The sequence below is a fragment of the Narcine bancroftii genome, chromosome 9, assembly GCF_036971445.1.
Source record: "Narcine bancroftii isolate sNarBan1 chromosome 9, sNarBan1.hap1, whole genome shotgun sequence".
NCBI lineage: Eukaryota > Metazoa > Chordata > Chondrichthyes > Torpediniformes > Narcinidae > Narcine > Narcine bancroftii.
In genome coordinates, this window is record NC_091477.1 from 85,454,269 (window position 1) to 85,480,918 (window position 26,650).

Sequence of the window (26,650 nt, forward strand, 5' to 3'; positions counted from 1 at the left end):
TGGGTAGCAGGATTAGCTGTGTAGAGGATGCAGGGTGACTTGGACAAGTTAGGTGAGTGGGCCAAGGCATGGCAGATGCAATATAATGTAGATAAATGTGAGGTTATCCACTTTGGAGGTAAGAAAAGGAGAGAATATTATTACCTCAATGGTGTCCAATTAGGAAAAGGAGAGATGCAATGAGACCTGGGTGTCGCTGTGCACCAGTCATTGAAAGTGGGCATGCAGGTACAACAGGCAGTGAGGAAAGCGAATGGTATGTTGGTATTCCTAGCAAAAGGATTCGAGTGCAGGAGCAAAGAGGTTCTACTGCGGCTGTACAGGGCTTTGGTGAGACCACACCTGGAGTATTGTGTCCAGTTTTGGTCTTCTTATCTGAGGAAAGACATCTTTGCTATGGAGGGAATGCAGAGAAAGTTCACTAGATTGATACCAGGGATGGCAGGACTTGCATATGAAGAAAGGCTGGATCGAATAGGTTTATACTTGCTGGAATTTAGAAGATTGAGGGGAGAATCTTATAGAAATGTATAAAATTCTTAAGGGATTGGACAGGCTAGATGCAGGAAGGTTTTCCCAATGTTGGGGAAAACCAGAACCAGGAGACACAGTTTAAGGATAAGGGAGATGTCTTTTAGGACTAAGATAAGATTTTTTTTTTTCTCTCAGACAGTGGTGAATCTGTGGAATTCTTTCCCCACAGGAAGTAGTTGAAACAGATCCCTTATCCATATTGGAAAGGAAGTTGGATTTGGCCCTTGTGGCTAAGGGGATCAGGGGGTATGGAGAGAAACCCGGTACTGGGAACTGAGTAGATGATCAGCCACGATCATAAGGAATGGCAGTGTAGGCTTGAAGGGCCAAATAGCCTACTTCTACACCTATTTTCTATGTTTCTATTTCAAGACTCTGCATAGGGGCTGAATGTGGAGAGGGGAGATGGCCAATATAAAGAATAGAAATTAATTTGCAACAAAATTAAGGGCAAGAGCTATTGTCTAAAATTGACAACAAATTTGCATTCCAATATAAAGATACCTTAAATTATACCAAGATAACAAAATGCCAATGAATTTTCTGATAACTAGAATTAAGGTCTTGGAGGATTGGATGACAACTGATATCTTTATTTTAAGTTCATCTTGTGTGGAAGACATAAATTCTCAAATGAGAAAAGATACTGTGTGAGCCTGGTGCTCACGTTGACTGAGGATTGCTTGATGCTGACATATTTATAACAAGTATCACATGTTCCTGTGTGGGCAGCTCTCATCTCGGTGATCACTGAGAAAAAATATAATTCAAAACAACATGACAATTTTCTCCCTGTGGCATTCATTGGATCATTCAAGAATAAATCACTTAAGACTAAACATGCCCTGCACAATTCCACATATGCTTGTTGGTCATCAGGGTGACATCCCCAGGACCATAGGAGATGCTTGCATAAGCCAAAATGTGAAGTTTATGCCTCTACTGCTATATAAAGAACTGTCAGTGGGAGGAGAAAGTGAATAGTGTTGTGAAAAGGTGACTCATTTGCGCTGGCCTCATTTCTCAAAAAGAAGTTTCAAAGAATAAAATCTGAAGCAGGGTGACAGAGATGTTGAGAAATGATTTGTCCTGGGAAAAGACAGCGGTCATTTTAGTGTAGGCATATGTGCAAAACCAAGTTTAAACAGAAGTTTTCTATTAGCATAACATGAGGACTGAATTGTACATCAATACAGGGCAGAGTTCCCAATTTGGAGCAGCAATTTTATGCAAGATGAATACTCCTAAAATAAAAAGCACACCTAGAAAATCTATTTTATTCAAAGTCCCATTTTTTTTAAAAAAAGCGATGCTTCATTATTGTGCTGCAGCAGTAATTAAACGCTGCCATTATTGACGAAGACGTGAGTTGAGTTGCTTTGGTTATATCAATAAAAGAAAATGGGTTGCTGGAGGTCTGCAAATTGCAAATTGTGGGTAGAAATAGGCCACTGGACCCTTTGCATCACCATTTAATGAAATCAGATTTTTCAGATTTCAGATTTATTGTCAGAGTACATACATAACATCACATACAACCCTGAGATTCTTTTTTTTTTCCTGTGCGCGTGGCAGAATTACCCCTAATTGAGAGTGCCAAAAAAAAACTGTACATGATGTAAAAATGTAAACAGATAATGGATGTAAACGGGCTGTGGATGTAAACGGGCTGTGGAATATAGAGAGAACAAAAAGAAATCAATCAAAGTGTAAAATTAAAAGTCCTTAAATGAGTCTCTGATTGAGTTTGTTCTTGAGAAGTCAGATGCTGGAGCTGGTCCTGAACCTGGTGGTGTGAGTCTTGTGGCACCTATACTTCTTTCGTGATGGCAGCAGTGAGAAGAGAGCTCGTGCTGAGTGGTGTGGGTCTTTGATGATTGCTGCTGCCTTCTGATGGCTGTGTTCCCTGTAGATGTACTCAATAGTGGGGAGGGCTTTGTCTGTGATGTCCTGGACTGTGTCCACTACTTTTTAAAGGGCTTTACACTCAGTATTGGTAGTGGTGTCACCATAGTAGACTGCAATGCAGCTGGTCAGCACATTTTCCATCACACCTCTAGAAATTTGCAAGGTTTCTGGTATCATACCAAACCTCTGCAAATTCCTGATTCATGAAATCATGACTCATCTGACTGCAATCTCTTCTTTTCATTCCTACCTACCTGTGGTGACTTTTCAGCCTTTGCTTTTCAATCATCCACCTACCTCTGACTTAGGACATTCAAAGACTCTGCATCCACCATAATTTGAGGAAGAGAGTTCCATGGCTCACAATCATCTGAGGAAATATAATAAATTCACTTCCTATCTGTCATAAACAGTTGAGGATTATTTGTGACCCATGGTTCCAGATACTCCACAAGACAAAATATACTCCCTAAATCCATCCTAACCCTAACCCTGGGAAGATTCTTCTGGCTCTTGTATCTTTCAATTAAGTCCAATGTTTTATTTCTACACTGCAGCAGGTATTACCAGTGCTGACTGACCTTTGCTCATAAGCCAACCTGCCGTTACCAATATGCTAAGAAAACGCCATCTGATTTACTTTGAATCAATATAATTCTTTGAATAAGGCATCCAATACTGCACGCAGAGTACTCGACATCACTGTCCTACATAATTGAAGCCTAGCTCTCTGCTTTTGTACGCAATTCTTCTTGCAGTAAAACAATAACCTCAAGAAAACTGCAGAAGCTGGAAATCTGAAGTAAAAGCAGAAAATGCTGGATACACAGAGCATATCAAGCAGCATCTGAGTCCTGACAAATGATCTTGTACCAAAATCAAACTGTAATGTTGAGAAGATTAGTGGCCGGATAAAAGATTAGGAAAATTTAGAAACTAGTAAAAGATAACTGAAATTAACAAAGAGAGGCAAACAACAAAAAAAAAACACAAACTTAGATTTTATAAGAATACAAAAAGGAAGAGAGTAAATCAATTCGCTTGAGGAAAAGACTGGGTATTAATAATGGGAAATGACAGAAAATATGATCAAATATTTTCTATTTGTTTTCACATAAGACAATACTAAAATCTCAATAGGAGAAGAGAACCAGCGGAGGGGATGGAGGGGATTACTGTCCTTGAGAGAAAAAAAATACTCACTAAATGAAAAGAATTCATAAAAGGGAAATACAAAAGCTGCAGATGCCAGAATCTTAAATAGCCAAACAATTACTGGAGGGAAGAATTAACAGCCAAACAAGTTTCCTAAACCTGTTGGCCTGGATTTTGGTGTCTTAAAAAGAAATGGGTCTTGAATTAGTGGATGTGATTTTCCAAAATTCCCTGCATTCTGAAAATGGTGGATGAAAAATAACAAATCCTGGTCAAAAAGGTAGGAAAATACAAGAAGATCTGTCAATGGGGGAAAAAAATTAAATGTTTTAATTGATGAACTGGTTTTATAAAATGTAGAAAATCATAAAACAAATAGGCAAATTCAATCTGGTTTTACCAAAGGGAACTCAGTTGTTTGAGGAAGTAATGAGTAGGGTGGATAAATATGAATGAATAGATGTAGTGTTTTGGATTTCCAGAAAGCATTGTTTAAGGTGATGTATGAATCATTATTGCAGGGTAAGAAAAACAGAAAAGCAGAATTTTGTTCAACTAACCATAGAATCCTGAAGTGCTGCAAGATCTGAGTCCCCTTATAAATGAACAAATAGTTAGCATGCAGCCAAAGCAAGTTGTGAGGAAGGCATATAGAAAATCAGCTTTATTGAAAAAGTAATGAAGTGTAAAAGCAGGCCATGATGAGACCCCATTTAGAGTATTGATTACAACTTAATTTCCTGTTTTGGGGGCAACGTACAAGCATTAGTATCATTCATGGAAGACTCACTAAGATGATTCCTGGGGTGAAATAGTTGTCTTATAAAGAAAGGTTTGATGACCAGTTGGATGTGCACTCATTGTGATTTAGTAAAATGAGAAGTGATCTTGTTGAAACATGGTTTGGGGAAGGAGGCGATATATTGATGGAAAAGTTGCTGAGAAGATTATTCCCCTTATCGAGATCTAGGAGGCATAATTTCATAACAAGGTGTTAACCATTTAAGATACAGATAAGTAGGTAATCATTGCCTCTGAGGATTGCAAATCTTTCAAATTCTCTCCCCAAGGGAGCTGAAGAGGTGGAGACTTCAAAAATATGTTTGAGGGGAATTCTTAGATGAGGAAAAGGAAAAGGAAAATGTGCTGGAAATACATGTTCTATTTTCTAAAGAGAATTTGCTGTGGTAGTTAAGCATTATAATTAAAATACTTTCAGGATCCAGTCATTGAAATGGCAAAGTATCGTTTAACATTTCCAGGCTATGCTTTTATCTGTCTCTGACAATTTAATGGGAATTGCAGCAGTCTCTTCCATTTACACACTCTGTGTGAGCTTTCATTTCAATAGCTTATGCTGTGAGCCAAAAGTGTCTTGCTTGCTGTTGATTCAGCAGACTCCTCCTATGATATAGATCTTAAGTCATACCATGATTGAGCAGATTACAACATATAATAGAAGACCTTGATATTCTCTCTGAGGTGGAATGGAATAGGGATTGGAGAATAATATCCCCAGTCACTGCTCAAGGACACGTTCAAGCACGGCGGTCGTCGCAAGCACTTCTCTTAAATGTGGAATAATGTAATTAACAATGGCAGTGAGGGTTGAGCATCTTCAATATATTCCTTTAGAATATTTTGGCAATGGTAAAGCTACACACAATGTGAATGCCTTGCACCAAGCAACTTTTTGTGTCATTCATAAGATCTGCAGCCAAACATTGAAGGCTATTTTACCAGTGAGAGAGTTTCAAACCTTTCTACACTTGGTATTTTCATCAGTTCTATTCCAATGTAAACTTTTTGAAACTGTGCTGAACTCTTGGTCAACCAATATCCATTTTACCTTTAGTTTAATGTTATTAAGGCTGGCATGAGATATGGAAGCTTTGGATACTAGCAGGTAGGGTTTAATTTCTGATGCTCATTCTGGGTGCTATTTTGCAAATTTCAAGCTCTGAATCAAATGACAATTAGTCATTGTTATTAACATCTCAGGAAGTGCCCACTAGAGGCTTGTTCAGTGGATTTATGGGTTTCCAGGTTCAATTTAAGTCTGTAAAAACGACGTGGAGGAGAGGTGGGGGTTGCAGTGAAGGGGAAGCAGAGGTTGATAGGTTCTTGATTAGTAAGGGCATCAACAGTTTTGGGGAGAGAGCAGAAGAATGGGGTAAAAGGAAACATACATCAGACATGATTTAAATGGTGGAGTAGACCTGATGGGCCATAGACCCATTCTGCTCCAAAGCTTTATGGTCTTACAGAAATGTCAGAATGTGGTGTGAAAGCAGCACCTTCCAGTCTTAAAAAAATGTACCCTGTGTTTGCAACAAGATTTACAGATACACAATCCAACATATCCTGTCAGGATGCTGTTGTGAGTGAGGAAACACATTTGGTAGGTCTCAAAGGCAAGGGCTCTGAACAGTTTTGGTAGGGGAGGATTTTATTTACAGAAGGCAAGTGTGGGAAATGGAAACTGCTGCAACACACATATACACATGCGCACCATTTACGGCAGCCGTGGGAAAGAAATGGTGGACAATTGATAATAAACCTGGGGAAAATAGCATGGGAACAAAATACACACACACATATACAATGAACTGTTACATACAATGATCAAGAAAAAAATCACTACAATGCCCCATCACCCCTTGACTCAGTGCAGGCATTGCTCTATACTACAAGGGACACTAATTAAATGCTCCCACCCCTTTTAATAGTGCACATCTTACCAACAGTTTCTCCAGCATGTGGAGCAAATGTTCCACATTTCTAGGCCTGGAGTGAAGCAGGGTGGTCCCAAGCTGGAAAAGAGAGAAAACAAACAACACATGGCACCTTTATAGTGCTGGAAGTTCAAGCCCAGGTCATTAGCAGGGACCAATGGTTTGGTGCAAACAGGGTTAATCCAATTACAACAGCCAATGTCCCAAGGCCAAGTACAGGCAGGCTGGAGAGTCCAGTCCGGGTAATTTACATAGATTCACCAGCAAGGAGTGCACTAATGGATGGAGCAGAACCAAACATTGACTGGCAGCTGGTGTGCCCTCCAACTAGGTAAAGGGCAGTCCTGTCACATGACAGCCACAACCCTTGTCAATACAGATGCATTAGTCTGTAGTGCAGGAACTTCTCCATCCATGACACAAGAAACTGCAGAAAGTAATGAATGAAGCTCAGACCATCATAACTCCCCTTCAATTACACTGCCTTAGAAAAGCAGCCAATATATTAAAGACTCACCCCACCTCGGCCACACTCTTTTTTCCCTCCTTCTATTGGTAAAATGATTTGTGAGTGTGAATCACACACCTTCATGTCCAAGGGACAGTTTCTATTCTGCTGCTTTCAGAATTTGAACGAATCTCTCCTCAGTAAAACAACGCTTCCCTTGCTCTATTCGAACAAATTTCTCTCCATAACTCTGCACTCTGAACACTTTTAACTGCTCTACTTATATATGGGTAGGCTTGCTGGATAGCAAGGAAAGAAAACCTTTCCACCGAACTTCAGTACAAGTGACAATAAACTTGAACTTAATCAAGCACGTCTGACAGCAATTGAGAAACTGTTTAAACTTAATAACTGTTTTGCGATGCTATGCTGAGTCGCAAGTATCCCTGAACGCTTTGTAATTGACCAGTGGTGTCCAAGTGGAAGCAGAGCGCTACTTGACAGGAGTGGAGGAGCTTAGACACTAACTTCACAGTAGGTAAGACAGCTTCATATCTCTTCTCTCAAGTGACTCTGTGGAAGTTTTGACTCACTGAAGATGTGCTTATTTTCTTTTCAGCAAATCTGGAGAGAGTTTTTGGAGGGTGAGTTCTAACCTGACTGTTCACCATCTATAAACCTTCGAATGCCTACTTTCTTATGGCAGTTGGACAATCTCCAGCATGAAGTGAAGGCAAGTTTGGGAGCCATAGCAACCCGAGGGTAAACAGCATCTTATACAATATTAGGTGGGTATGAGTAGTGAGGATAACATTAAGAGATTAAAAATAATTTAGACAAGATGACTGAGTGGGGAAAGATCATGGCAGGTAGAATATAATGTGGGAAAATGTGAGGTCTTCCACTTTGGGGAACAAACTAAAAAGGCAGCGGCTTTTTTTGTAAATGGTAACAGACAGATGGGGAAATGTTGATGCTTAGAGGGATGTGATGGTCCTTGTTCATCACATGTGAGTGAAAAAAATGGTTGAAAGCCATTGCTCTAGACCCAATTGTTACTGAAATATTTTGCTTGAGAAAAAAATTGTTATTGGCTCATTTCCTTTGGAGCTATGAAACTGTCCACATAACGAGTCAATTAGGTACGATTAAAACAGTGGTTTTCAAAGATTTTCTTTCCACTCACATACCATCTTAAGTAATCCCTTACTAATCACAGAGCATCTATGGCATAGGGAATACTTAAAGTGGCATATGAGTGGAAATAAAAAGTTTGAAAACCATTGATTTAAATTTACAGTCACAAGCACTGCTGCATTAAAGGCACTTCTGCTAATTAGCATTGCGGATGACTGGTGTACTAACAAAAAATATACTCAGTATCACCAAGACTAAGGAACTGATTGTAGACCTAAGGAAAGGAAAACTGGAGGCATATGATCCAGCAATCATTGTGGGATCAGAGATGAAGAGGGTGAGCAACTTTAAATACATGGGCACATTATCTCGAAAACCTGTCCTGGATCCATCATAGCAATGCCATTTTGAAGAAGGCACATCAACGCCTCTACTTTTTCAGGAGTTTGCGGAAGTTCATTATATCATCAGAAACCTTGGCAAACTTCTGCAGATGTGTAATGGAGAGTGTGCTGACCAGCTGCAGCATGGCCTGATATGGGGGCACCAATATCTCTGAGGGAAAAGCTCTGCAAAAGTTAGTGGACTCAGCCCAATACATCACAGGCAAAACCCTCCCCACAAATGAGAATATCTACATGGAATGTGGCTGTCGGAGAGCAGCAGCATTCATCAATGATCCTCACCCACTAGGACGTACTCTGTTCTCGCTGCTGCCATCAGAAATGAGGTACTGGTGCCACAGCATTGGTACTTCCAGGTTCGGTATTAATTGCTGCCCCTCAACTTTCAGACTCCTGAACCACAAACTCAATCAGAAACACATTTAAGGACTCGTACCTGGATCGTGAATTATCACTGAATATTTATATTTTTGTACTTGCATCTTGTTTCAAAATTCTGCCTGGCCTGCAGGAAAAAGAATGTCAGGGTTGTATATCATATCATGTCTGTACTCTGAAAATAACCGTAACCTCCCTTGTGTGCTCCTCCAGACCCACTGTCTCATTCAGTGACGCCATAGTAAAGCTTGACACATGCTCTTCTCAATTTCCTACAGAGTGCAGGTTAACTCCAAAGGCCAACAAATGTAAACCCTGAAATGTGTCTCTATAAACCCAAACTCAAATTAAGCCTGTCAAGCAACGATTGCTTTTACTCTATCATTTCAGTTAACAGACCCAGAAAACAGCAGGGGAAGGGCTTGGTGTCTTTTTCCACAATTCTTTACGTTCAAAGGGGGTGTTTTTAATTTTTTTGTTTAGTGGGCGCTGTTAATTTTTTATAGAAAAAAAAAGACCCAAAGTTAAAATATATCTCAAATGACTGAGATAAAGGCAGTAAAACTAATGAGATTTGCACTTTTAAAGAAAAATTAGTCTCTTATCCACTGGGAAACCCTTTATCTCCCAATTCTCAAAACTTTGTCAACTTTTCCCTCCTCTCCTTCTGCATTGCTTCTCAGTGAATTTCCCAGATGGATCACTAGATGGAGCTCTTTACTGAAGTGAGATATTAGGTCTTTGGAGATCAGAGTGATTGATGTTGATTAATGTTGACCATTAGATAGTAAAGAGGGTTGGTGCGAGGACGCAGCCTTGCTTCACGCCGTTGTCAATGGAAAAGGGTTCGGAGAGCTCATTGCTGTATCTGACCTGACCTTGTTGGTTTTCGAGCAGGTGGATAACCATGTTGAGGAACTTGGGGGGGGGGGGGCATCCGAGGCGCTCTAGTATTTGCCAAAGCCCTTTCCTGCTCATGGTGTCAAAGGCTTTGGTGAGGTCAACAAAGGTGATGTAGAGTCCTTTGTTTTGTTCTCTGCACTTTTCTTGGAGCTGTCTGAGAGCAAAGACCATGTCAGTAGTTCCTCTATTTGTGCGAAAGCCACACAGTGATTCTGGGAGGACATTTTCGGCGACACTAGGTATTAGTCTATTAAGGAGAATCCTAGTGAAGATTTTGCCTGCAATGGAGAGCAGTGTGATTCCCCTGTAGTTTGAGCAGTCTGATTTCTCGCCTTTTTTTTTGTACAGGGTGATGATGATGGCATCAGGAAGGTCCTGAGGCAGCTTTCCTTGGTTCCAGCAGAGCATGAAAATCTCATGCAGTTTGGTATGCAGAGCTTTTCTGCCAGCCTTCCAGACCTCTGGGGGGATTCCATCCATACTTGCTGCTTTGCCACTTTTCAGTTGTTCAATTGCCTTATATGTCTGAAACAAGCCATGAAAGACCTCAACAATGAAGATGGTGTTTACATCCGGTACCGCACGGATGGCAGTCTCTTCAATCTGAGGCGCCTGCAAGCTCACACCAAGACACAAGAGCAACTTGTCTGTGAACTTCTCTGCAGACGATGCCGCTTTAGTGCCTATTCAGAGCCAGCTCTCCAGCGCATGACGTCCTGTTTTGCGGAAACTGCCAAAATATTTGGCCTGGAAGTCAGCCTGAAGAAAACTGAGGTCCTCCATCAGCCAGCTCCCCACCATGACCACCATCCCCCCACCCCCCACATCTCCATCAGGCACACAGAACTCAAAACGGTCAACCTACCTCGGCTGCACCATTTCAACTGATGCAAGGATCGACAAAGAGATAGACAACAGACTCGCCAAGGCAAATAGCGCCTTTGGAAGACTACACAAAAGAGTTTGGAAAAACAACGACCTGAAGAAACACACAAAGATCAGCATGTACAGAGCCGCTGACATACCCAGGCTCCTGTTCGGCTCCGAATCATGGGTCCTCTACCGGCATCACCTACAGCTCCCAGAACGCTTCCATCAGCGCTGTCTCCGCTCCATCCTCAACATTCATTTGAATGACTTCATCACCAACATCGAAGTACTCGAGCTGGCAGAGTCCGCAAGCTTCGAATCCATGCTGCTGAAGACCCAACTGTGCTGGGTGGGTCACGTCTCCAGAATGGAGGACCATCGCCTTCCCAAGATTGTGTTCTATGGCGAGCTCTCCACTGGCCACTAAGACAGAGGTGCACCCAAGAAGAGGTACAAGGACTGCTTAAAGAAATCTCTTGGTGCCTGCCACATGGACCACTGCCAGTGGGCTGATATCGCCTCCAACTGTACATCTTGGCGCCTCACAGTTCGGCGGGCAGCAACCTCCTTTGAAGAAGACCGCAGAGCCCACCTCACTGACAAAAGACAAAGGAGGAAAAACCCAACACCCAACCCCAACCCACCAATTTTCCCTTGCAACCGCTGCAACCGTGCCTGCCTGTCCCGCATCGGACTTGTCAGTCACCAACGAGCCTGCAGCATACGTGGACATACCCCTCCATAAATCTTCGTCCGCGAAGCCAAGCCAAAGAATGTTGACTATTGGTGAAGCTTGGGAGAATGGCTTTAGAGAGAAAGCTACAGCTATCCACCATGCCTGCCCATGAGGGATTTATTTATGTTGTGATAGTACTTTACAATTGGATGGTGGGCAACACTAATAAATGAATAAATGTTTATCCAGGTGGATGTGTAAAGGATTGGTCAAAGGCCTGAAGACACATAATATTCAATCTGGTTTGAACTGTAACAAGTGTTTGTGTGAAGCAATGGACTAATAATTACACAGCAAAGAGTTCAGTACTGATGAATAACATATCCTGAAAATATCTTTTGGCAAAATGTAATCTGGTAATAAACTCTAATCTCATGATTGGATTTATTTCCCAAAAAGGGTGGCCTGGTTAGGGTGGAGCGCGGCACAGTTTGCATAGCAGGGTTAACAAATTGCTATTACGGTGCCAGCAACTCAGTTTCCAATCCATTGCTATCTGTAAGGAGCTTGTATGTTTTCCACAAATCTGTGTGGGTTTCCTCTGGGTGCTCCGGTTTTCTCCCACCCTCCAAAACGTTAGGAGTTTGTAGGTTAATTGGTGTATTTGGATGGCATGTGCTTGTGGGCAAGAACAGCCTATTATCAAGCTGTATCTCTAAATTATTGCAAAAGCTATTATGAGAAAGAAAGAACTCACTCTAAGTCTATCAGAATCAAATGGGACTTTTTCGAACAATGATTGAAAAGCAAGGCCATGCTGGTTAGGAACAGTGCTAAAGCAAATTATTATTCAGGATGTCGAATAAAATTAAGTTAACCTACGTTTTGGTTACAAAATTGAGAGGGAACAATGATTAGTTAAGGTCCCTTCATTTTGTTTTCAAACTGTAGTTGGCGAGAAGTGTACATTTGATGCCTGAAACGCATGATTTCAGTATTGTAATTTTGAATCACTAGATGGCAGTGAACATCATCATTTGGAATGAGCACTCCTAACCTAGCCGAAACAATTGATCGATCAGCAATTCAAGAAAAATACTTTTAACTCCTAATTTAGAATCAGGAAACACAATCGGAAAATGGTATACAAAACCAGGTTACATAAATTGGAAAAGATAATTCAACAAATATCAAATAGAAATTTGTTTAAATTGAACACATAGAGTCATAGATGATCATAAGGCATTTGATTGGTCTCTTAATGGTTCTTTAGACATTTCAGAACTGGTACTTAGTTTAAGTGATGTATTTGTAAGTGATGCAGATAAATGTGGTTGGGAGAGATTTAAGCATTTGTTCAGTCATTCAGTGAGGTTTAAATTTGAATTTTTGGTTTGGAATACTCCAAAGATATGGCATCCCAAATCACATGACAGTCATCCTGTCAAATGTTAGAGTTCAGCAAAAACATGACCTCGTACTCAGAGGTCAGGAGCTGAATGACGTTTAGAACAATCAATTCCTTGTAAAATCCTTCAAGGGGTGATGACATCTGTCTGAAAATGTGAATGATAGTCAAATGTAGTTGAAGCTGAAGGGATGGCAGCTTTCGACAACTCCTAACTTAAGGGAAAACTGTGGCCCAGATATTTCATCTTTGTTTTTATTTGAGGATCAGAGGGCAAAATGATAGTGGAATAATATTGTTGCAAAGTCTAGTATGAATGAGAATGATCTTGCTTTGGAAGGTAAAATATAGACACATTTCATGTGGATTTACTAATACATTAATATTAACACCATGGTATTTAATATAATTGTTACCATATAATTCAATAAGGAATGTTTGACATACTTATGACCTTTACCATTCATTTTGTGATAATTTCAAGTTTCCTTGAAAGGATCATTTCAATCCCATTAGATATAGTAAAAGTCCTGTAGGAATTTCATGGAGCCTTGTAGACAAATGCAGACAGCGAAAACTATTGCGCTTAAATTTCACTTTTTACACCGTTTCCTGTTTAAAAATATCCTGTGGAATAAAGTTTTGAAACAAAATTATAATAAGAAGATGCTGTGTAAGTAACAAAATATGTACTTGAATGCCCATCTGCCTCATTAACTGCCTCAAGTAGATTAAATTTAGAATATCTGAAAACTTAAGGAAGCATTTGAAGCAATGCTCTGGAGAAACATAGCTATCTCCTGTTATACCCACAATATGCCTGTTGATTCCCTTAACAACTTTGACCTAGGGCATTCTTAGCCCCCTGCTCTAGTCATTGTACACCTATATCTCTGTGGATTGGCATGACATTAAAACCATCTAAATATTTGCTGATAGTGGATTTTATAAAAAAAAAGGTGATGGGTCAGCATACAGAATGAAGACTTGGTTGGATGGTGCACCAACAACAACTTTGCAGCCAATGTCAAAACCAAGGAGCTGATTTTTGGCTTCAGGAAGGGGGGAACCCAGAGGTATATGATCCAGTGATCATTGGAAGAATCAGAGATGGAGAGGGTGAGAAAACTTGCTGGACTCAACACACGAATGTCATTGTGAAGAAAGCACATCAGCGCCTGTGCTTGCTAAGCAGTTTACAGAGGTTTGGTATGATCTCAGAAACCTTGGCAAATTTCTACATAGGTATTGTGGAAAGTATGCTGACTGGGGAGAGCAATAGCACTGAGCATAGAGCCCTCTAAAAGGTAGTGGTCACAGCACAGGACATGACAGGCAAAATACATCGAGAACATCTACAGGGAATGCTGCTGTCTGAGAGTAGTAGCAATCATGAAACATCCACATCACCCAGCACATGCTTTGTTCTAGCTGCTACCATCAGAAAAGGGGTAATCGTTCCACAAAACTCGCACCACCAGGTTTAGGAATGGGTGCTACCCCTCCACCATCAGAATCCTCAACAACAAACTCAATTAGGGGACTCATTTATGGACACTTACTTTTGCGCTTTATTGAATTAAAAAAATTTTTTCTCTATATTGCATGGTCAGTTTGCTTACATTTATTATCTGTTTGCAGTTCTTTATTTGTTTACATGTGTACATTGTGTACAGTTTTTTTTATACTACCACTAAGTGGTAATTCTGCTTCGCCCATGGGAGAAAGAATCTCAGGGTTGTATGTGATGTTACGTATGTACTCTGACAATAAATCTGAAATCACCATTCCTCCCAGTTCATTTTCTGTCACTCCACCTTTGTCATATCTCTTCTATTCCAGTGCTTCTGATATGTTAGTTGCAGATTATCTCTAGCACAGTTGACAGAGCTTCACAAATGCATACTTCGACAAACACTACTAACCTTTTTGTTCCAGAAATATGTTCAGGTACGCCCTATCTTTTTTTTCCCTACATGAAGCTTATCATTTATTGGATCATTTTCTGCCTCCTCTATCTTGATATGACCAATCTCCCCTTTCCTTCTCCTTTAAGAATCTAAGGCTTCCCCAAAACTTAGATTTTAATCTTTTCTGGGAAGTATATAATTTTATACCTAATCAGAAAGGACTGCTTTCAGGCCTTATGAACAACTTTTAAGATTTAGCAATCGTTCTTTATTTAACATTGGGTTAATTAAGAAAATTAAGAAACATGACTTTCAACAACTGTTTCCTGAAGATACATGGGAGTCTATTTTGAAAAATGTACATTCATTCTCTCTCTTTGTTAGACATTCCTTATTACAATTTAAAGAAGCTCACAGGGCCCACTATTCCAAAATTTAATTAGCTAAATTTTACCCCAATATATCCTTAAAATATGATGTGTACAACTCAGGAAGGTACTTTATATCATATGTTCTGGCCATGTCCCTCTCTTTGTAACTACTGGAAAGAGGTATTTACTACACTATCTTTAATTCTTGATATAAATCTCTCTCCAAACCCTTTTTTAAGTATTTTTGGAATGAGAGGATCAATGGACTTAACTTTGACTCCATCTCTATCCCATGTAGTTGTTTTTGCTTCCCTGATTGCTCGACGGCTTATTTTGCCGGCAGTGGAAAGATGTTGACCCTCCCATGCATACACAATGGTTATTGGATTTGATGGCATTTGTCTCTCTGGACAAAAATTAGGTGCTCAACTAGTAAAACAACTAGTAACCTTAACCCTAGCCTCAAACTTTGGAGATCAATTATTTTTGCTCTTAATTTTTTTTTTTTGTTCTTCATTTTTTGAAATATTAGTATTGAAATTAGTAATTGACACCTGGCTTTGACTGTAATTGCTCAGATACTGAAATAAGTTGGGGTTAGAAATTACATTATAGTTTTTTTCATTTCATTTTTTTATCGAAAACTTGGATCATATGTATCTTGTTTACTATCTGTAATTTTAATTTACTTTTACCTGAACTTAATACCATATTTACCTGTATATTTGATATTATTTTCTCAAAAAACAATAAAAAAGATAGAAAAAGAAAGAATCATGCCATACCAACCTCTCCAAGATATCCTGGTCCACTCTTTTTTAATGGTTTAAAGTTGAAGTCCAAAAAGATTTGATTATCACTGTAAAAATTAAAATTTCACAGACAGATACAGAAACTAATCACAATGGTAAACTGAATTTCTTTTTACTGTGGAAGTAGAACTCAAGGGGGAAACATTATGCGGCAAGGAGTGAAATCTCAAGTTAGATGGCACTGAGAGCAATGTGAGCATAAAGTTCAGGAAGGATATAATGGCCACAGAGGAGTTATACTGTAGATTTACCAGAATGATAAATGGCTAAAGAATGAATTACAAGGAGTGATGACAGAAATTAAGGGTGTACTTACTGGGAATCAGGGAGTTTTGGAGTAATTTGATTGAAATGTTCAAAATATTAAAGGGATCTTGCAGGATGAACTTGCAGGATAACTGTTTTACTGGTTGGAGGACCAGGGCTGAAGAAAGTGTAAAATTAGAGGCAGACCTCTAAGGAATGAAACTATGCAACACTTGTACCTTGAAAATGTTCAAAGTAGTGTTTGCAAGTGGAAAGATTGATGTTTACTCCACTTCTGATACAATGTAGGAGGCCATTTCAGTGAATGAAGTCATTGCTGGCACAGAGCAATATCGTTCCCCCACTAATTTTCCCTGTAACCCATTCTCTCCATATTCTCATCCATTTATCCTAGATACCACACTTTACCTATGCACCAGCAGTAATTTACAATAGAAAAATACCCTATCAGCCTGCACCTTATGATGTAGGAGAAATGGAGCACCTGGATGAAGTCAAACAGTCTCATGAAGAACGTATAAACTCCACATGAGGCAGCATGAAAGTTCATGGTTGAACAGAGGCAATTGGAACCATAGGCAGCTGCTCTACTAACTGTGCCTTTATGTCAGAACATAACATAATGACATAAGAAATAGGAGCAGGAGGAGGCCATTCAGCCCATCAAGTCTGCTCTGCCATTCAATGAGAGCATGGCTGATCTGACGAAAGGCTCATCTGCCTTTTCCCCATATCCCTTAATTCACTTACTATGTAAAAATCTACTCAACTTTGTCTTAAATATATCTATGGGGAGCTGCCACTGCTTCAATGGGCAGCAAATTCCATAGATTCACCACCCCCTTGGAAAAGTATTTCCTCCTCATCTCTGTCTTAAATCTACTCCCTGAACCTTGAGGCTACATTCCCCATTTCTGGTCTACTCTATCAATGAAAACAAATTACCTACCTCCATCTTATCTACGCCTTTCATAATTTTATATGTTTCTATAAGATCCCTTTCATTCTTATAAATTCCAGCGAGCACAGTCCCAGATAACTCAATCTCTCCTCATAGTCTAATCCCTTCATCTCAGAGATTGATGGAATTTGTTTATCAAGTATATTAAGATACATCATAGAGCAAGTTTAAAGGGCTAAAAGGATTATTTTTCTTCAGCTTCCCCACAACTTGGTTTTTGCATAGTTTGTTTCCACATAGTAGATGATAAGTATCTCTTGCCCTTTTAATTTCTCCCTTCTCATCATACAGGGTTTCAAATGATCCTTTCCATGTGAAACAGTTATTGCTGTTCATGGTGCAGCATCAACTTTAGGAATTTTTTTTAATGGACATTCTGTCAGGGCAAAAGCATGAATGCAAGTTTCCATCCACCTATCAATTTCATTTTCAATTCCACTTTCACTGGTCCCTGGATTATGTAATAGTTCTGTTCTTGAGATCTGTCCATATACCAATTTCTTTGCTCGTCAGGATCATCCATTTTCTACAGCTAACCATATTGTATCACGGCATACAGTTGCACTAATTCTATAATTTCATTGGATAATCACTCTAATAATACCCATAGTTAAATTAATGGAATATATACTGTATCCAGTCATTAAAAATACCACAAAACATTATGTCATTATTATCATTAGCTTGAAAAATGCTTTTAAATTTTATGGGAGAATTTGAGTGGTCAGATTACCAAGGGTCAGATCATTCATTACCTGGGGAATCATTGTGATCCTTCTTGCTCTTTTAATGAAGCTTAATGAAAGTTTGAGAAATTGAAACATTTCTTCTCAATAGTCCTGAATAACCATCTAGATTTGACACAGAATTCAACAATTAAAGCTCATAAACATTTTTTGGAGACCAGATACAGGGGCAAGTTCTCTAACTTTTGTCTGATTATCACTTACTCTCACTCAGGCAATGAGATCTTCAACGCAGCTGAGTAACGAAGTACAAACTTGTAGCCTTTTTCCCAAAGGGTTTCCTTAACGGGATCAAATTCCCTTCTTCTGGTCAGCAATTGTGTTCTAATATCTGGGTAGAAAATCCTTGATCCGTGATTTTCAAGGGGGTTCCTTCTTGTTCTTGCTCTTTCAGATGCCAATGTTAAGATTTTTATCTTTATATTGATATTTTAAACATTTAACAACTATAGAGTGAGACTTCTCATTTCATTGTGGTCATGGCCTAAGGGCGGTATGTGCCCTTTCAATTTCAATGGGACTTTCAAATTTGTTCACCCTTAGAACTTCAGGTATCCATCTTTGAAGGAATTGAATCATATCTTGTTTTTCTTCTCTCTCTTTCAATCCAACAATTTTAATATTATTTATTCTACTAAAATTTTCCACATTGACAATTTTTCCAAACATTTCTTACTTTCATCAGTCCCTGCTATCACTTCATTCTCCAATTTTCCCACTCTCTCCTGTACATTTTCAACCTTTGCTTCCACTTTTTTAAATCTTATGATTTATTTTATCCACATCTTGCATCTTTTCCATCTCAGCTGTCAGTTTGACAAACTTTATATTCATATGTTAACTTCAGTCCACAGATTTAGTATTTCTTCATTTATTTCCATCATATGTTGCAGTATTTCTCTTACAACTTCCTCAAGTGGAGTCTCTTTTAAATAACCCTGTACTTAACTTGCTCTTGTTCTCAAGACACTGGTATATCTTCTTATTTCTCTTCTTCTTCTTTTTCTTCTCCTTGTTCTGTATCTTCACCGTTATCATCTTCTGGTTTCATCTCTTCTTCTGTTCCTCTGTATTATTAGGGTTTTTTATCATTGCTAGTACTTCCTCAAATGAATGCGGATGTGTGCCATTTTGGGCATGCGCAGTGACTCACCTACTTCTTGTCCAACGCCATTTTTGCCAGTCTTCAGAAGGGACGCACCTGCAAGCATCCCCTCTGTCTCAACCTTCCATCGGGACTTTGTCACAACTCCAGGTCTAGGCTCCTTCTGTGAGGGAGGCCTCCCTTTGAATTTCTTGGAGATACTTGGAAACGATCCAACAATGACTTTTCTCTTATTTGGATGCATCTTAAAAGGAACATATATAGTTATTATAATATTTCTTCTTGTTTTTACTTTGTTTTGCTTCATTTAAGTATTCTTTTTTTTGGTTTACCCGGGAGGGTCGGAATCCCACATCCTATGTCCTCTGAATCATGTGACTTCCCCTCTGTTTTTCCAATCCAATTGTTGGATTGAAAGAGAGAGAAGAAAAACAAGATATGATTCAATTCCTGCAAAGATGGATACCTAAAGTTCTGGGGGTGAACAAATTTGAAAGTCCTATTGAAATTGAAAGGGCACATACCGCCTTTAGACCACGACCACAACAAGATGAAAAGTCTCACTCTATAGATGTTAAATGTTTAAAATATCAATATAAAGAGAAAAATCTTAACGTTGGCTTCAGAATACAAATTTTTTTAGAACTGTCACCTATGCAACTTATGTCCATCTGCACATACAACGAAATTTAAAAAACATATACGAGCATGTAAGAGCTAAATGTGCATAGTTACTTTGTTAGTTGGCCTCCCAGGGTCCAGAGGCTGGGTGCAACCATCTTGATTCCTGTGCACATGCGCGAGTCTTCGGTTGGCGCATCCCCAATGAGTTCATGTATTGGAGTTCGGTTGGCGCATGTGTGAGAGTTAAGGGCACAAAGTTAAAATCTTTAGGACACTTTACAATCTCCACTCCTGAACCTTATTTCCCTCCATCCACACCTCTCATGAAGGAGATAACTCAGCCAAGAGTTCATTTCCATCCACAAAGGTTTCCTGCTGTGCATAATGAAAACTAAAACTCTATAATTCATTGTCTGAAGGACGGTCAATCTTAATGAGTACCAGCCTGATGTTCTCCCCATTCCACTGCTCATTGGAGGAAGGGCTAATATGTCAATATCAATGTACACTGTTAATTGGTTGGACATATTTTGAACAGCCACTTTGCTATCTTCCATATATTAATGCACAACAAACTTTTGTTTTGAATTGGATCTTTTGCCTGCATGTACTAACTTATTAATGTGAACAATTATGTAAAAGATATAATTTAAGAGCAAATTTTGCATGAAATAATATGGCTGGATAATTTAACCAACAATTGCTGCTTCTCTAAATCCTTACAGCTGCAGTGCACATCATTCATTTACCCTTCACTACATTAGCTGAACTCTTCATAATATCCTAACAGAGACTTCAATAGGTGCTGAAAACCACATGCTGGTCTTCAATACATTGATTGAATTTTTCTTCATCATACTGTAAGAGAGGTGCATCAGCTAGTACAAGTCAAATTTAGATCAAAAGCAAATTTTCTTGATGTTTTTCAAAACAGAACATAAAATACAAATAAAAAATAGACCGCCTGGCCCCTCAAGCCTACCCACCATTTAATCTGTTGATGGCAGGTCTACCCTAGGCTTGACTCTTCTTACATGCCAAAATCTATCTCCCTCAATTTCCTGGTCTCACAAAAAAGATTTGCTCTTTAAATGTACCTAATCATTATTCTGTTCATATATACATCAGCACATAATATGGTCCGATTCACTCTCGGATATGAAATGATTGTTGGTATTGAGTTTTTATTTACTTCAGCTAATTCTATATCTGGATACAATGTACATTGCAATTACAAAATTACAAAAAACTAACCTAAAAAATAAATGCCAGTCATAAAGAGGGAAGCAGAAAGATGACATGTGTGCATAAAAATGAATATTCCTTCACATTTATTGGACAGTGCAGGGCTATATGTACAAAAAATAGGAGGCCTATAAATGTATATCTAAGATTTTATGAGATTAGCCTATTTACTAATTAGGCTAACAACCATAAAATGTAACACAGATGGTGGAAAATTATGCCATGATTTATCATTCATAGTACATCGATCATATTTTATCATATATATTGAAAGGCAGGTTCTCTTTACTTTTTCTTCTTAGAATATGCATGAATGATTATTTTATATTTCAGTCTTTAGACTCGACAAATACAGAGTGGTAAAATAGAACACTCATTCTGTTACATAACCATATTGGCGACAGAGAACAAATTTCTCAAAAACCATAATGAGAGTTTTTAATGTACACACTCCATGCATCTATTCACACATTGCAACCATATAGATTGACAATTCCAATATTCCTCGTGTTTAAGGAATCATTTCCCAAAATTACTGTTGATATTTATTTCTCCAACAAAACCCATGTATGGACATTTTACCAATTCTAATTATTAATCACAAAGATTCATTAAAAGTTACAGGAATGTTCTCTGGAATGACAGAAATACACTTAGTTTATTGGTCAACCGATTTCCAGTTGGATACAAAAGTACAATGAAAATCACATAAATATAATTTTACCAGAAAGAGATACCATTAGAATTTTATTTTATGATTATAAGAATTATTTCCCTCCATTGTTTATATGCTAGGAATGCATATAGATTTTAGACAGGAAATTAAAGGCAATGTTGAAGCCTTTCATTCCCTAGTCTATTGTTCTAAGTGTGGTTTCAAAACACTCACCATTAGATTTCTGACATAAATTGTACATTTCCCTGCACACACCCCACGTGTTGTTTAGCATAGTGAGGAATCAATCTAGTCTAAAAGGCAGTAGGAGATTCATATAATGACAAGTGCCACCATTGATCCATCCAGAGAACATTCCAGTAGCCCTAATTACCAGTTGTTGAATTGATTGATTCATGCTGGTGTGTATTTACAAAAAAAAACTGGAACTATTGTGTCACCATGTCATTCCATATTTTCACATTCTGTTCCACATTTTTTCTCAGGTAATGTAAGATTTTCGATTTCATTGAAGAAAGCTTTGTTTACGGTTTTCACCCTACACCCAGATAAGTGATCATGAAGTAAAAACACAAAGCTGGAGAAACTCAGCAAAGGTAAAAATACATAACTGACGTTTTGGGCTTCATCAAGGTACAAGGTTTTACTTACTTGTGATCTACCGTGACAGATTATGTCATATTTTATATTGTATATAGATATGTTTTTGAAGGAAATAGATTGTGGGAGTAGTGAAGGTTGCAAACAAATACAAACATTTCACAAAACAGATCTCATTTAAAATTCCAGAGCTCTGCTCAGTCCAGACAGTCCAGGCTCTGAGTGCCTTTGCAAAAACTTTGAAGAATGTTTATAGGACTTCACAAGTAGGTGTTAATTGGAAATGTTGTGGAGTAATGGACTTAGAACATAAGGTCCAGTTCCGCTATCTGTCTGAATGCAGTTTGCTGGTTTGCTGTTCTAAGAAAGTCAAGTGGGTTTGCAGGCACAGCGAGAGAGAGAGAGAGAGAGAGAACAGGTTTCTACAGCATGGAAAGCTGGCAACTTGTTTAAAAACCCCATTTTGAAGACAGGTTGTAAGTTCTGAGTTCACGCTGTTCAAAACCCTTGTGGTCCATACAAGAGGAAATGACTGGCTGGAGTGTTTCATCTGGAATAAGGAACTCTGTGGTGACCTGCAGAAGAGTTATCATTTTTAAAACCCTGATGGGGCATGTTTCTTCAGCAAGACACTGAAGTGGCTGATCGGAAGGAATCAGTTGTGGGTGTCCATCAAGCAACAAATCTCTCTGAAAACTGACAAGAACCTTCCTGAGCAGTAACCATTTACTTTTCAAGAACGAAAGCTGGAGAAAATTCAAAAATGTTAAATTGTGTGTACAGTATAAGGATTGCTTGATGCTGGTGAACTTGTAGGAGTGAGAGGTGAGATTGGACTGTGAATCAAAGAACTTTTCTGAACTTATACACATTACATACATATGCACTTGGAATTAGAATGGGGTTAAGTTAGGTTGTTAATAGTAATAAGTTAAAATTTGATCCTGATTTTATGCTTAAAGAAAATAAAAAAACTACTTTTGTTTAAGTAACCATTTGTCTTGGTGAATTTCTATTGCTGCTGGGTTTTGGGATCCTCTGGGCCGTGATCATGAAGCACATTCTAAAATTAAGTCAATGTATCTTGACCTTCGTTGATGTAGGGAGAGGTTGAACAAACTGTTCCTGGGATTCTTATGCAGGTTAACTTTTGAATTGATACCACTACCCTCATTCTTCAGCACAGATCCTGCACTGGATTCCATGCAAGAGATGGGTGATTTGAAATGGCAGGGAGAATTTTAATGTGTCTCACCAGATGGTTACTTCCAGGAAGAGTTGCCATTCAAGATTTGTACTACAGGTTAGAAATGGCAGGGAGAATTTTAATGTGTCTCACCAGATGGGTAACTTCCAGGAAGAGTTGCCATTCAAGATTTGTACTACAGATTAGAAATGGCAGGGAGAATTTTAATGTGTCTCACCAGATGGGTAATTTCCAGGAAGAGTTGCCATTCAAGATTTGTACTACAGGTTAGAAATGGCAGGGAGAATTTTAATGTGTCTCACCAGATGGGTAATTTCCAGGAAGAGTTGCCATTCAAGATTTGTACTACTGGTTAGGCTAATTTCCATCAATATTAAGATGCAGCCAAAGCAGTGTCTCATTTGTTCTCAGTTGACAGGCTGGGGAATAAGGTTAAACTTTAAAATACCCAGAAATAAATAGAAACACAGCAGGCATCTGTGGAAAAAGGAAATTGAAAACAGAACTTACGTTTTGGGTCAAAAACCCTTCAATTTGTTTATTTATAATTATGTTAAAATTTCAATGTTCTAATAATCAAATTCTGAATCGGTGAGTGAGGGTCATTATCACACAGTGACAAACAGAATATGCTGGATCAACAATACCAGAAAGTGTTGCACTGAGAAACCTTTCAATTCTGCTTACTGCCAGTTAGGCATGGCAGTTTTCAAAGCGGAAAATCTGAGCAATCTGAAGTTGCTCAGCTGGGATGTAACTGTAAAGGAATGTTTGTGAAAAGCTCTGTAAGGAGGTGAGTGACATATCAATTGTATTTCTGATTTATTGTTGATCTAGTCTCTTTCATCTGGTGTCCAATATGAAGTGTGAAGCTCCCTGAGCATTGTCCCAGCAGCAGCTCCTCTCCTTTTCCTTCAGCCACCTATGTAAACTGGATTACAGGCTGCTTCCTTCCTCTAGATCTGTGAAACTCTCAGTGGCCTTCAGTACATTCCAGTCAGGTGCCTGTTTGAAGTGATAATAACTCTAATGTGAAAAGGTTTGATGCTGATTTATGTGCTTTTTGCATATCTATAATGAGAACAATGTGCACTTGATAAGTGCTTCTATGAACTGTTCCTAATGTCGTTTGATAGATAATGCATGACATATTTCACAACACACCATATTTATTGCTTAACACTGCCCAACACATTATGATACATATAAAGCTTGCCATTACAAGTGTGACTTTCCCTTCAATGTTGTCTATCACCTCAAGGTTTATCAATGCGATTACTTCAATTATAATCTACTAAAATAGAATTTGGCTTTCTAAATGCATGCACACCTATGTTTTTATTTAAACTTTCAAGGGACGTGGCCATCACTTGTATTACAATCTTTAAATGGTCCTGAAATGCAAGTTTTTTTTTAATTTCAGAAGGCAGTCCTCTGCATTGATGACAGCCAGAGTCATGTATAGACAAGATCAAGCAAGGACACAAATTCCCCTATACCTGATTAGATCTGATTCCACAGCAAGTCCATTTATTTTACTTAAGAGGAATGGATGAAAGGGATGATTATTAATTCAATAAGTTAACTTAAATGCTTTAAGAGAACCATTGAACTTCTCATGACAATTCAGTTGTTTATGGGCATGGTTAGTGTCTAAAGAAAGCTCTTGGTGCCTGCCACATTGACCACCGCCAGTGGGCTGATATCGCCTCAAACCGTGCATCTTGGCGCCTCACAGTTCGGCGGGCAGCAACCTCTTTCGAAGAAGACCGCAGAGCCCACCTCACTGACAAAAGACAAAGGAGGAAAAACCCAACACCCAACCCCAACCCACCAATTTTCCCTTGCAACCGCTGCAACCGTGTCTGCCTGTCCCGCATCGGACTTGTCAGCCACAAACGAGCCTGCAGCTGATGTGGACATTACCCCTCCATAAATATTCGTCCGCGAAGCCAAGCCAAAGAAGAAGAATCACAATGCCAGACAGCTGGGTTCAAATTTGATGCTGTCTGTAAGGAGTATGCAAGTTCTCCCTGTGTCTGCATGAATTTTCTGCAGGTTCTCCGGTTTCCTTGTACTTTCCAAAGACATATGGGGATAGTAGGCTAATTAGTCACATCGGTATATTTGGGCCACATGGGCTGAGGGGGCTGGAAGAGCTTGTTAACATGCTGTATCTCCAAATTAAAATTTAAAACATTAAATTAAAATTGAATACAAATATCAAATTATTTTTAAAAATTAAATGTATTTAATTTAATTTAAATTCTGCAATTACCTGGTGCAATTCATGACTACATCATTTCTCCAAATATTTCCGTTATCCACTTGATAAGGCAGCCACTTTACTGTTTTGTTCTACATCTGTTGATCTTTAAGATTCAATCCCCTCTTACATCAATCCATTTTGGTTGCCTCCCTTCTTGCCAAAATATACAACTTGGCAATGGATTCTGGGAAGGTACCCTATTGACTCCAAGGCCCAAGCAGTCATGGCCATCAGAGCTTAAAACAGGGCACGTGCGCAGGTCATCAGGTGAGATAAGTTTGAAATCCTCCCTTCCCAGCATTGTCTTTCGAAATGTCCAAGGCGTAGAGAATAAACTGAATGAACTTAAAGTAGGCCTTGCCTTTTAAAGGGAGTTGAGGGAATTGTTGTGTGATCAGCTTCTGAGAGATATGGCTTACATTTTCCATTCCTGACTGTGCTGTACAAATGAAGGGCTTGTCAATCCAATTCGTGGGCCGCGCAGCTTCCTCAGGTCAAGAAGCAGAGGTGGCAGCTTTCTTATCGATAGATGATGCTTGGGCATGGGGACCCTGGTGACTTCTGCATTCCAGACCCATAATACCCAATAATCAAGTGCAGCTCCTACTACCTACCCCAAGAATTCACATTGGTAAAACTGAAGGCAGTTTATATCCCACTCCAGGCGAACATGAAGCTAGCACTAGGTGAACCATTTCACCTTCATCAACAGCTCAAAATTAATGGAGCAGAAGCAGCACTCATAATAACCAGGGACTTCAAACAGGCCAACTTCAAGAGGATACTTCCTAAATTCCATCAGCATGTCACTTGCCCATTATTACACAACCATAAAGAATGCCAACAGTTCTATTCCAAGCCTGAACTTCAGCAAGTTAGATTGTCGGGCTGAATTGCTTCCACTTGCATACAAGCAGAAGGTAAAGGAGAGCATGGCGGTGAAAATAACCTAATGATGGTCCAAGGAAACAGATAACATCCTATGTGATTGCTTCAAGTTGGTTAAGCACCTTTGCTCTGTCCACTGCAATAATTTCAATTTCACGTCCCATTCCCACATCGACAATTCTCTCCATGGCCTCATGCGTTGCCAAACTGAGGCCACCTGCAAATTGGAGGAAATACACTTAGTATTCCATCTGGGCATCCTCCATCCAAATGGGATTAACATCGACCTCTCTGGATTCCATTAGGCTCTTCCCTGGTCTTTCTCTCTCTCTTTTCATTCAGCTCCACACCCTCTTTCCTTGCCACTCAGAGAGCTACCAACTCCCTGTATCATTTCCCAGCTGTTTTCTCTT

The 26,650-nt window shown here is 39.1% G+C and overlaps 1 long non-coding RNA gene across 3 annotated transcripts; it reads right to left on the bottom strand.

Moving 5' to 3' along the window:
* Window positions 1-1,112: 1,112 nt before the first annotated feature.
* Window positions 1,113-26,650, bottom strand: LOC138743013 (uncharacterized). 3 transcript variants are annotated; one of them, XR_011344594.1, is made up of 8 exons: window positions 25,359-26,650; window positions 19,464-19,533; window positions 17,633-17,728; window positions 15,627-15,696; window positions 13,017-13,183; window positions 8,758-8,826; window positions 6,339-6,410; window positions 1,113-1,284 (listed from the first exon to the last, which is right to left on the bottom strand). It is a non-coding gene; the product is annotated as an uncharacterized lncRNA (long non-coding RNA). The 3 variants fall into 3 exon arrangements; XR_011344592.1 differs by lacking the exons at window positions 6,339-6,410; window positions 8,758-8,826; XR_011344593.1 differs by lacking the exons at window positions 6,339-6,410; window positions 8,758-8,826; window positions 17,633-17,728.